The sequence below is a fragment of the Aquarana catesbeiana genome, linkage group LG13 (assembly GCF_042186555.1).
Source record: "Aquarana catesbeiana isolate 2022-GZ linkage group LG13, ASM4218655v1, whole genome shotgun sequence".
NCBI classification, from domain to species: domain Eukaryota; kingdom Metazoa; phylum Chordata; class Amphibia; order Anura; family Ranidae; genus Aquarana; species Aquarana catesbeiana.
Window position 1 is genome coordinate 31,849,212 of NC_133336.1, and position 11,606 is coordinate 31,860,817.

An 11,606-nucleotide genomic window follows, 5' to 3' on the forward strand; every position below is an offset into this window, starting at 1 on the left:
TATTTGGCTCCATCCATCTTCCAATCAACTCTGACCAGCTTCCCTGTCCCTGCTGAAGAAAAGCATCCCCACAACATGATGCTGCCACCACCATGTTTCACAGTTGGGATGGTGTGTTCAGGGTGATGTGCAGTGTTAGTTTTCTGCCACACATAGCGTTTTAGGCCAAAAAGTTAAATTTTGGTCTTATAATCTGACCAGAGCACCTTCTTCCACATGTTTGCTGTGTCCCCCACATGGCTTCTCCCAAACTACAAACAGGACTTCTTATGGTTTTCTTTCAGCAATGTCTTTCTTCTTGCCACTCTTCCATAAAGGCCAGATTTGTGGAGAGCACAACTAATAGTTGTCCTGTGGACAGATTCTCCCACCTGAGCTGTGGATCTCTGCAGCTCCTCCAGAGTTACCATGGGCCTCTTGGCTGCTTCTCTGATGAATGCTCTCCTTGCCCGGCCTGTCAGTTTAGGTGGACGGCCATATCTTGGTGGGTTGGCAGTTGTGCCATACTCTTTCCATTCCGGATGATGGATTGAACAGTACTCCGTGAGATGTTCAAAGCTTGGGATATTTTTTTTTTTACCTAACCCTGCTTTAAACTTCTCCACAATTTTTTCCCTGACCTGTCTGGTGTGTTCCTTGGCCTTCACGATGCTGTTTGTTCACTAAGGTTCTCCAACAAACCTCTGAAGGCTTCACAGAACAACTGTATTTATACTAAGATTATACTAAATTACACACAGGTGGACACTGGGGTTTATTTACTATAGCCAAATCTACTTTCCACTACAAGTGCACTTGGAAGGGCAGTCGCTGTAGATTTGCATGGAAATAAAAAAACAGCATTTTAGCTTGCACATGATTGGATGATAAAATCAGCAGAGCTTCCCCTCATTTCAGATCTTCTGCTCAGATCTAAAGTGACTGTACTTACAAGTGCACTTGTAGTGCAAAGTGGATTTGCCTTTAGTAAATCAACCCCTCTATTTACTATTTAGGTGACTTCTGAAGGCAATTGGTTCCACTAGATTTTAGTTGGGGGTATCGGAGTAAAGGGGGCTTAATACAAATGTACCCCACAGTTTTTGCATATGTGTAAACAAATATGAAAACCATTTATCATTTTCCTTCCACTTCACAATTATGTGCCACTTTGTGTTGGTCTATCACATAAAATCCCAATAAAATACATTTACCTTTTTGGTTGTAACATGACAAAATGTGGAAAATTTGAAGGGGTGTAAATACTTTTTCAAGGCACTGTATGATCTCTGTGTGATTTTCAACTGATCTGTGTGATCTCTATGTGACTTTTATATGACCTCTTTGATCTCTAAATGATAGTTATGTGATCTGTTTGAGATTCCCTATGTAATTGTTATAATATCTCAGTCAGTATGATCTCTATATGATCAATATATGATCTGTGTGATCTCTATGGGATTGTTAAAATATCTCAGTGCGATCTCTATATGATTGTTATATGATCTCTATGTGATTGTGATATCTGATTGTTACATGATCTCTGTGTGATGTCTTTGGGATTGTTAGAGATCACAGAGAAATTGCACTGAGATTTTATATCTGATTCTTATATGATCTTTGTGTGATCTCTATGTGATTGGCATATGATCACTGCGTGTGATTATATGGTCTGTGTGAATGATCCCTATATGATGGTTATATTAGGATTGTTATATGATCTCTGTGTGATCTGTATGTGATTACATGATGTAGGTGATCTCTATATGATTGGTATATGATCTGAGTGGGATCCCTGTTGGGTTGTTATAATATCTCAGTAAAATGTCTGTATGCTCTCTATGGAATGGTTAGATGATCTCTATGTGATTGTTATATGATCTCAGTGTGATCTCTAGATTGTTATATGATCTCTATGTGATTGTTATATGATCTCAGTGTGATCTCTAGATTGTTATATGATCTCTATGTGATTGTTATATGATCTCAGTGTGATCTCTAGATTGTTATATGATCTCTATGTGATTGTTATATGATCTCAGTGTGATCTCTAGATTATTGTTATATGATCTCAGTGTGATCTCTATATTATTGTTATATGATCTCAGTGTGATCTCTAGATTATTGTTATATGATCTCAGTGTGATCTCTAGATTATTGTTATATGATCTCAGTGTGATCTCTATATTATTGTTATATGATCTCAGTGTGATCTCTAGATTATTGTTATATGATCTCAGTGTGATCTCTATGTGATTGTTATATAATCTCAATGTAAAAGGCGATTTGCTATTTGCTGTGTCCCCCTACTCGGATGTAGCTGTTTTTCAGTATTCCCTCTTCTGGCTCGCAGAAGACCCCAGACTGGAATAGAATGCCCACCCCACCACCCTCCACCCCCAGAAGTTGGAGCCCCCAGGGTGTTTTACCCAGATAACAAGTATAACTTGCCACAAATGTGTGGCGGTGTGGAGTTGTACGTCTGTTATCTTGCTGCACATTTTCACTGGTAAGTTTGTTCACTTGCAGAACACTTGAAGCACAAGTTCTAGTTGTCATATTTCCAATTTCTACCACATTTGTGTGCCAAGTCTCTAGCAAGAGCAAAGTTGCAGTGGTGAGTAGGGATGGGTGTGTTCAGATTGTAGTCCCAACCCACCGGAGCCATCCCGCTAGGAAGCCGTTGTCTTGTTGAATACTGTCCCCCATCCAAAAGTGTCCGCCCTATACTGCGCAGGCGCAGTACACAGGACAAACGAGAGCCAAAAGTCTCCGAAGTTCAACAGCTGATCATCAGCTGTACACGGCGCCTGCACTTTTATTCTTACCCTGTGTCCAGGTTCATTCCCTACTATCCAAGTGGACATAGAGTACGAATAAATAGATGCAGAGCGCAGCGAGGCCGTGCCCGAAGCGAGCACCCGAGGGGCCCTCTTACAAAGCCATCGCTAATAAGTGCCCAAGCGCCGTGTACAGCTGACGGTCAGCTGATCAACTTCGGACACTTTTGGCATCTCCTTCTCCTCCGTACTGCGCAGGCGCTGCGCCTGCGCAGTACAGGGCGGACACTATCTGATAGGAGGACACTTCTCGTCAGAACACCGTCACTGCACACCGCTGTTTCCTCAGATTAGGCGACCCGTCAGATATTGAAACAGAAGTGACGTTCTGTCGCCGCCATCTTGCTACACCCCATACTCCTCTATGGTAAGGATACAGTGAGAAGGCGGCAAGCGGACATCTTGTCCCCCCCCCCCCCGGAGTCTCGCATTTCACACTAATTTCTTAATATAATATATAATGAAATTCAGTATTTTGAAATCCGTCTGACTGTTTTGATGTTGATTTTACCAAGCAGCGGTGTTCTGTCAGATTAACAAACCTGTGAGATCAGCAGGCGCGCCGCTGCTTAGAAAATTCAACATCTAAACAGTCAGACGGATTTTTTAAATAATGTTTTTCTCTATATAAGCTCAGTTTACTGTTAAAAATAAGTATGAAATGTATAATCGCTGCAATTGTGCAACAAACTCGTAAAGCCCGGCAAATCATTCTCACACTTGCAGCTCAATTGCTCGCTATCTGGGTAATAAGAGGCTCTGTCCAGTGATCAGGGGCCCCTGGGTGACCTTTATTCCAGGAGTTGTGGGCCCCATAGGGTCTCCCCATGGAAGTCTCAGGAAGTGTATGGTCCCTCTATGTCACCCTCTCTGCCCCAGAAAGTCATCCCCCCCCCCCCCCAGTTATTGGGGCCCCGAGCTCTCCCCCTGGCGGACACCCCCCGCTACTCACTCCGGCTCTGCTGGGATTTGTAGTTCCTCAAGGCTGAAGATTTGCAGTTTCACGGGCGGCTTCCATAGCAACGGCTCCCTGACAACACACCGGCTGAACACCCCGCCCCGAGGGGAGGAACTACCTCCTACAGCCAATCCACACCGAGCACTGGCCACGAGCCCCTCCCCGCTGTACAGCCGATTCTCCCCGCCCCCTTCCCATGGGGAGATCACGTGTGGTAATGATGGTCAGTGAGCGGTCACAGGGGCAGCTGGAGGAGATAACACGGAGGAGGCACCGAATTCTCTTCATTCTACCGACTGATCAGAAAGATTGTCCATCGCAACAGTCATTATAGAGATTATATCATGGCCTGTCACTCATCTCCTTCACCTTCCACCCATCACCTGACCAGCCAGACTCCTCCCACCCATCACCTGACCAGCCAGACTCCTCCCACCCATCTCCATCATCTGACCAGCCAGACTCCTCCCACCCATCGCCATCATCTGACCAGCCAGGCTCCTCCCACCCATCACCTGACCAGCCAGGCTCCTCCCACCCATCACCTGACCAGCCAGGCTCCTCCCACCCATCACCTGACCAGCCAGACTCCTCCCACCCATCTCCATCATCTGACCAGCCAGGCTCCTTCCACCCATCACCTGATCAGCCAGGCATCTCCCACCCATCTCCATCACCTGACCAGCCAGACTCCTCTTCTTCTCCATCCCTGTTACCTGACCAGCTAGACTCCTCCCACCCATCACCTGAACAACCAGGCACCTCCCACCCATCTCCATCACCTGATTAGCCAGGTACTTCCCACCCATCTCCATCACCTAAACAGCCAGGCTCCTCCCACCCATCACCTGATCAGCCAGGAATCTCCATCATCTGACCAGCCAGACTCCTGCCACTTACCTTCATCACTGTACCAACCAGGCTCTCCCCACCCATCTCTATCACCTGACCAGCCAGACTCCTCTTCTCCATCTTCGTTACCTGACCAGCCAGGCTCCTCCCACCCATCACCTGAACAACCAGGCACCTCCCACCCATCTCCATCACCTGACCAGCCAGGCTCCTCCCACCCATCACCTGACCAGCCAGGCATCTCCATCATCTGACCAGCCAGGCTCTTCCCACCCATCTCCATCATCTGACCATCCAGGCTCCTTCCACCCATCACCTGACCAGCCAGGCTCCTCCCACCCATCACCTGATCAGCCAGGCATCTCCCACCCATCTCCACCATCTGACCAGCCAGACTCCTCCCACTTACCTCCATCACTGTACCAACCAGGCTCCCCCCACCCATCTCCATCACCTGACCAGCCAGACTCCTCTTCTTCTCCATCCCTGTTACCTGACCAGCTAGACTCCTCCCACCCATCACCTGAACAACCAGGCACCTCCCACCCATCTCCATCACCTGATTAGCCAGGTACTTCCCACCCATCTCCATCACCTGACCAGCCAGACTCCTCTTCTTCTCCATCCCCGTTACCTGACCAGCTAGACTCCTCCCACCCATCACCTGAACAACCAGGCACCTCCCACCCATCTCCATCACCTGATTAGCCAGGTACTTCCCACCCATCTCCATCACCTGACCAGCCAGGCATCTCCCACCCATCTTCATCACCTGACCAGCCAGACTCCTCCCACCCATCTCCATCATCTGACCAGCCAGGCTCCTCCCACCCATCACCTGACCAGCCAGGCTTCTCCCACCCATCACCTGACCAGCCAGGCTCCTCCCACCCATCATCTGACCAGCTAGACTCCTCCCACCCATCACCTGAACAACCAGGCTCCTCCCACCCATCTCCATCATCTGACCAGCCAGGCTCCTCCCACCCATCACCTGACCAGCCAGGCTTCTCCCACCCATCACCTGATCAGCCCGGAATCTCCATCATCTGACCAGCCAGACTCCTGCCACTTATCTTCATCACTGTACCAACCAGGCTCCCCCCACCCATCTCTATCACTTGACCAGCCAGACTCCTCTTCTCCATCTTCGTTACCTGACCAGCTAGACTCCTCCCACCCATCACCTGAACAACCAGGCACCTCCCACCCATCTCCATCACCTGACCAGCCAGGCATCTCCCACCCATCACCTGACCAGCCAGGCATCTCCCACCCATCTTCATCACTTGACCAGCAAGGCTCCTCCCACCCATCACCTGACCAGCCAGGCATCTCCCACCCATCTCCATCATCTGACTAGCCAGGCGTCTCTCACCCATCACCTGACCAGCCAGGCTCCTCCCACCCATCTCCATTACCTTACCAGCCAGGTTCCCCCCACCCATTTCCATCACCTGACCAGCCAGGCTCCTCCCACCCATCACCTCACCAGCCAGACATCTCCCACCCATCATCTGACCAGCCAGACTCCTCCCCCTTACCTTCATCACTGTACCAACCAGGCTCCCCCCACCCATCTCCATCACCTGATCAGCCAGACTCCTCTTCTTCTCCATCTCCGTTACCTGACCAGCTAGACTCCTATCACCTGACCAGCCAGGCTCCTCCCACCCATTACCTGACCAGCCAGGCATCTCCCACCCATCTCCATCACCTGACCAGCCAGGCACCTCCCACCCATCTCCATCACCTGACCAGCCAGGCACCTCCCACCCATCTCCATTACCTGACCAGCCAGACTCCTCTTCTTCTCCATCTCCGTTACCTGACCAGATAGACTCCTCCTACCCATCACCTGAACAACCAGGCTCCTCCCACCTATCACCTGACCAGCCAGGCTCCTTCCACCTATTACCTGACCAGCCAGGCTCCTCCCACCCATCTCCACCATCTGACCAGCCAGGCTCCTCCCACCCATCACCTGACCAGCCAGGTATCTCCTACCCATCTCCATCACCTGACCAGCCAGGCTCCTCCCACCCATCAGCTGACTAGCCAGGCCCCCCCACCCATCTCCATCACCTTACCAGCCAGACTCATCCCCCAATTAGGCTCCCCCCACCCATCACCATCACCTGACCAGCCAGGTACCTCCCACCCATCACCTGACCAGTCAGGCTCCTCCCACCATCTACATCACCTGACCAGCCAGGCTCCTCCCACCCATCTCCTTCATCTGACCAGCCAGGTACTTCCCACCCATCTCCTTCACCTGACCGGCCAGGTACTTTCCACCCATCTTCATCACCTGACCAGCCAGGCTCCTCCTGCCCATCTCCATCATCTGACCAGCCAGGCTCCTCCTGCCCATCTCCATCATCTGACCAGCCAGACTCCTCCCACTTACCTTCAACACTGGACCAACCAGGCTCCCCCACCCATCTCCATCACCCTACCATCCAGACTCCTCCCACTTACCTTCATCACTGGACCAACCAGGCTCCCCCAACCCATCTCCATCACCCGACCAGCCAGACTCTTCTTCTCCATCACCTGACCAGCCATTGCTCCCCCTTGTCCCCCCACCAATAACTTGACCAGTCAAGATCCCCCCATTTTCAGGTGGGTGCAGCAGGTGCAAATTCTACAGCAATCTCACCAGCCTTCCCTGAACTCCAACACCCCCCCCCCCTTTCTTTACTGCTTGACCTAGGCAAACATCAAATAACTACTTTTGTTACCCTGTTAAAGTACATCCAAAGCCAATACTTTATTTTTCCATTTCTTTTTCATGCAAAGCTAAGTACAACAGAGTACATGGAATAGGCAGGCTCGATGGACCACTTGGTCTTTTTTCTGCCGTCACTATTCTATATACAGTATATTATATAGTAGGTATGTAGAGTATGAACAGATAAAGCTAGTTGAGGGGAAAATTGCTGTCAAGCATATATGAATAATACCATAAACACTGTTTACCTATTAGGTTAGTATCACTCTAGCCTCCATACATCATGCAAACTAAATAAATCCCCCACCCCCCACCTTGTGCTTAATGGGTAATTGAAAAAGTAGCCCTACCAAGTGTGGCAACCATACTCACAAACAAAAATAAAAAAAACAGTGACCACATGACAAATAACAGACTATCATCCAGACTGCCCAACTGGGATGCCGTCTTTTAGCCATTTTGGGTGATGACTATCTGCCTATAAGAGAGTATTTGCTGATGTCTCCTTCCTAAATGTGCAGGTAGATAAAGGATCTGCTTCAATAGAGATCCATAAATCCATATTTTGCAGGGTTACTTTTTCAAGTACCTAATAAGCACATACCAAGTCTGTAATTATCTCTTTTTTTCTGATATAGATCTATCTTAATGATCTTTTTTAACTTTAATAAAGTGATTATTTCGTGTTAACCCAAACACTGGATTTTGTATCAGTCCTATGGCCATCTTTTCCCCACAATCTTAGTGGGGTTTTTTTTAACGTTTGCATGATGTAGAATATGAAACAAGGCCCCCTTCCCATGCAAATGGTCCTCCAATGGGGGTGGTCGACAGAACAGCCGAAAGATCTGAGGGATCAGTGGTGGTACTCCGTTCTCCAAGACTGTCCATACCTTGTTTAAACAAAGAGAAATAAAGTGGGAGCTTTTGGGATATTCCTATCACCTTCACAATAAATGGGGCAGCAAGAGGGGGTCACCAGAGTTTAAAGAGGAGATGTGATAAGATCCATGTGTGTAAAGGTTGGGGAACAGGAAGTTGCGCGGGTTTGCCATCCAGTGGCGGAAGATGTATGGGGATGTAGAGTGCACTATCTCTGTGGGTAGTCAGATTTTGTAAAGAAAAGGGTCATTCTCTCGAGACAGTGAGGACAACTCGTTTACAAGAGGCATGAAATTGGACATCTATGTCCACCTGGATTAACTATCATTGAACAGGGTGGGACCTTCAACACCATCTGCCTTCCATATCTAAAGCCCCTTTAACATCTCCACCCAGCGTTTTACAAAACAGTTCACTCTTTGAGCCATGTAAGTCAAAGGATTATCACCCACGCAGACTTCCTGACACCAAGGATGCGATTATGTAACTAAAGTAGGTTAATTTATAACTTTCACATCTCCTATCCTCTGCTTGTACAGTCAACATCCACTTTCCATGGTGGTTGGATTAACACCTTCCCACCTGGCCATCATTCTGCTATAGGCTTTACCATTCTGAGTGGACACTTATGACGCAGCGGTGTGATCAGCGTACCGACTCGCTGCTGGTACCGTGTGACCAATCGCAACAGGTCACATGACAGTTGTAAACAATGGATGCCTTCCTTGCATGCCATTCATTGTGTACAATTGTGTTGCTAGCTGTGATTGGTACAGACAGGGCCAATCACAGCCCACTTGTACCATGTGATTCGATTTGACCAATTACAGCTACTCACAACAAAACAACCTGAATGAATCGGTTGAATTCAGTAAAATGCTTGCTTATAGCAATGTAATGCACTGCTATAAGCAATTGTAATGTGTAAAACAAAAAAAAAAAAAACCCTGATAACTTCCCCAGAGTAGGACAATGTTACTATGGTAACATTATATAGCTCTGGTCACGGTGTGTTTAAAAAAAAAAGAAAAAAAAGTAACAAAAGAAAACATTTAAAAAAAGTATTCATTTTTTTTTTTTTTCTTCCGTACTTTCACCAGTTAGTGTCCCTGATCACAGCCACACCCATTATATGATGACACTGTATTGCACTGGTGACAGTATTTTAAAAAAAAAAAAAAAGTTAATTTTTTTTTTTCTTAGTTTTCTAAAAAAAATGATGACAAAAAAAAATACAACTTTAAAAAATGATGAATGTGGCCAACTACTCCTAGCTATACCATGACTTGGGTGAATTAAAACCTTTGCAGAGATAGAGTAAGGAAAATTGATAAAAGAAGGATATGGGACAGGATTTTGGGTATGGACTTTGGAAGAAAGGAATTATGAGGGGGGAGAAAGAGGAAAGAAAAAAAAAAGAAGAAGAAGGAGGGGTAGGAAACATGGTGAAGGATGTTCTGTAGGATGTCTGTCTATCTCTAAATGTGTAGAAAGGAACCTGTTCCACCAACATTTGTTGAGGGCGCTGTAAACATTTAGTGACGCTTCTGAGGCTGTCCTATGGCACCTTGATAAAAGTTGGTCATTATCAAACATAGCATTGAGGTCACCTTCCCAAAGAGCTTTATAATAAAGATAGTCACATGGCTTAGGGCTGGAGAAGAGAGGGACGAGGATGAGGATTGAGGCAGCAAGTCTAGTCGCTGTGCCTGTGAAGGAGATCTTCTTTGAGGAGAGTATAGAGGTCCGCAAAATCAACGTTTCCTTCTATTGTTCAATATGAAATCACTGATTTGGAGGCAAAGGGGATTTGTCTCTCTGGGTTGGGTAGGGCAAGCTCTGATCTTGTGAGAAGTTTTCCTAAATCTATGAAATCCATCACTAGTTGAGGTCTAGTGGAGAGTTCAGGAAGAAAAAAATAGAATGTTGTAACCTGGTGGAAAGTGTCCAGGTTATTGGTGGAGCGAATTCAGGGGACTGAGAAGGATACGAAAGACAGGATTTCTCTGCCAATCCTCTAAAGCAGCGGTCTCCAAGCCTTTCAATGTATATTTTACAAATATTTTCAGGTCGAAAAAAATTCCCATTCCGAGTGCTGTTACATCAGGGTGACAATCAGAGTCCCCTCCCCCCATTCATCAGAAGCGGAGACCCCTACACAGCCTCTGCTGACCCTAATCTTCAAACTGTGCACATCGAGGATACACCACTGACCCTAGTTGGGGGCTGGATGTGGCCTGCAGGCCATAGTTCTGAGACTCCTGCTCTAAAGAGATCAATAGTGTCATTAAAGTGGAGTTCCACTCCTAAAATTATTTTTGCATTATTCAGCTGCATTTAAAACAATTAATAACATTTGGAGAAAAACATTTTTTTCTTTACTCACCTTTTCATGACTGTTGCTAGGGGGTCCCTCGTAATCTGCCTCTTCCTCACCCTGGCACCGGACGTCATTTCCCTCAGCGCGCATGCTCGCTAGTGCTCCTGGGAGATGCTTGTCATCATTTCACAGGAGTCAGTGGGCAGCGCCGAGGGCTTAGTTGCCATCACAACGGGGGGCGGGCTCTTCCGACGCCGCGGCCTGTTGTGATGGCAACGTCAGAAGTGTATGGCACTGCGCATGCTGGTCGCTCAGCTGCACCAGAGCCCGGAAGATAGTGCTTGTGGGCTTCAAATGCCCACAAGCACTATGGAAACTGCCAGGAAAGAAGAATATAAGATATATTCCTCTATGAAAATCGGCAATCGAGCGCCGATTCAGCACAGAAAAACGAGTGCTATAAACAAGCATTAGAAACAAAACATATTCATAATAAAAAAAAAAATAAAAAATGTTAACAGTGGGAATTCCGCTTTAACCAAGATAAATTCTCTGATTGGCATACCAGTGTGGGGTTTGGAGGGTCCAAGGGAGAAAAGCTATTGAGTCACCACCAAATATTGGCAATTCTAGTCTAGTATCTGCTGCAGTAAAATAAGTCATGAAGTTGGGTAAACCTACCACCCCTCTATTATTTAGAAATGTGTGAAGGGATTGTTTAATATGTGGTTTAGTGCTGTGCCATATACATTTTTTTTTTTTTTTTTTTTTTTAAGAAGGGCATGAAGAGTTTTAAAAGTCGATGATGGCATTGTTATGGGAATCGTTTGCATGGGAAATAAAGAACCCAGGAAGTACATTTGTTTTAAAGTATAACTAAAAGGCAAAACTTTTTTTTTTTACGTTTTGGATAGAGCGGAGGGATTAGAACTCCTGTAATTTTTTATTGCTGTCTGTGCTCTGATCAGGAGATTCACCCTATATTTGTCCGGTTTACCATTATCATTGAAAGTAAAAGAAAATCAGAAGAAGATCAGTCTG

At 46.7% G+C, this 11,606-nt stretch overlaps 1 protein-coding gene across 2 annotated transcripts in view; it reads right to left on the reverse strand.

The window, feature by feature from the left end:
- Positions 1 to 4,200, reverse strand: part of NOXRED1 (NADP dependent oxidoreductase domain containing 1) — a 21,013-nt gene extending 16,813 nt beyond the window's left edge. For both annotated transcript variants that reach the window (XM_073609124.1, XM_073609123.1), the window contains exon 1: positions 3,772 to 4,200. The gene's annotated coding sequence lies outside the window, so the exon portion shown is untranslated. The remainder of the gene's footprint in view (positions 1 to 3,771) is intronic.
- Between the last annotated feature and the right edge of the window lie 7,406 nt (positions 4,201 to 11,606).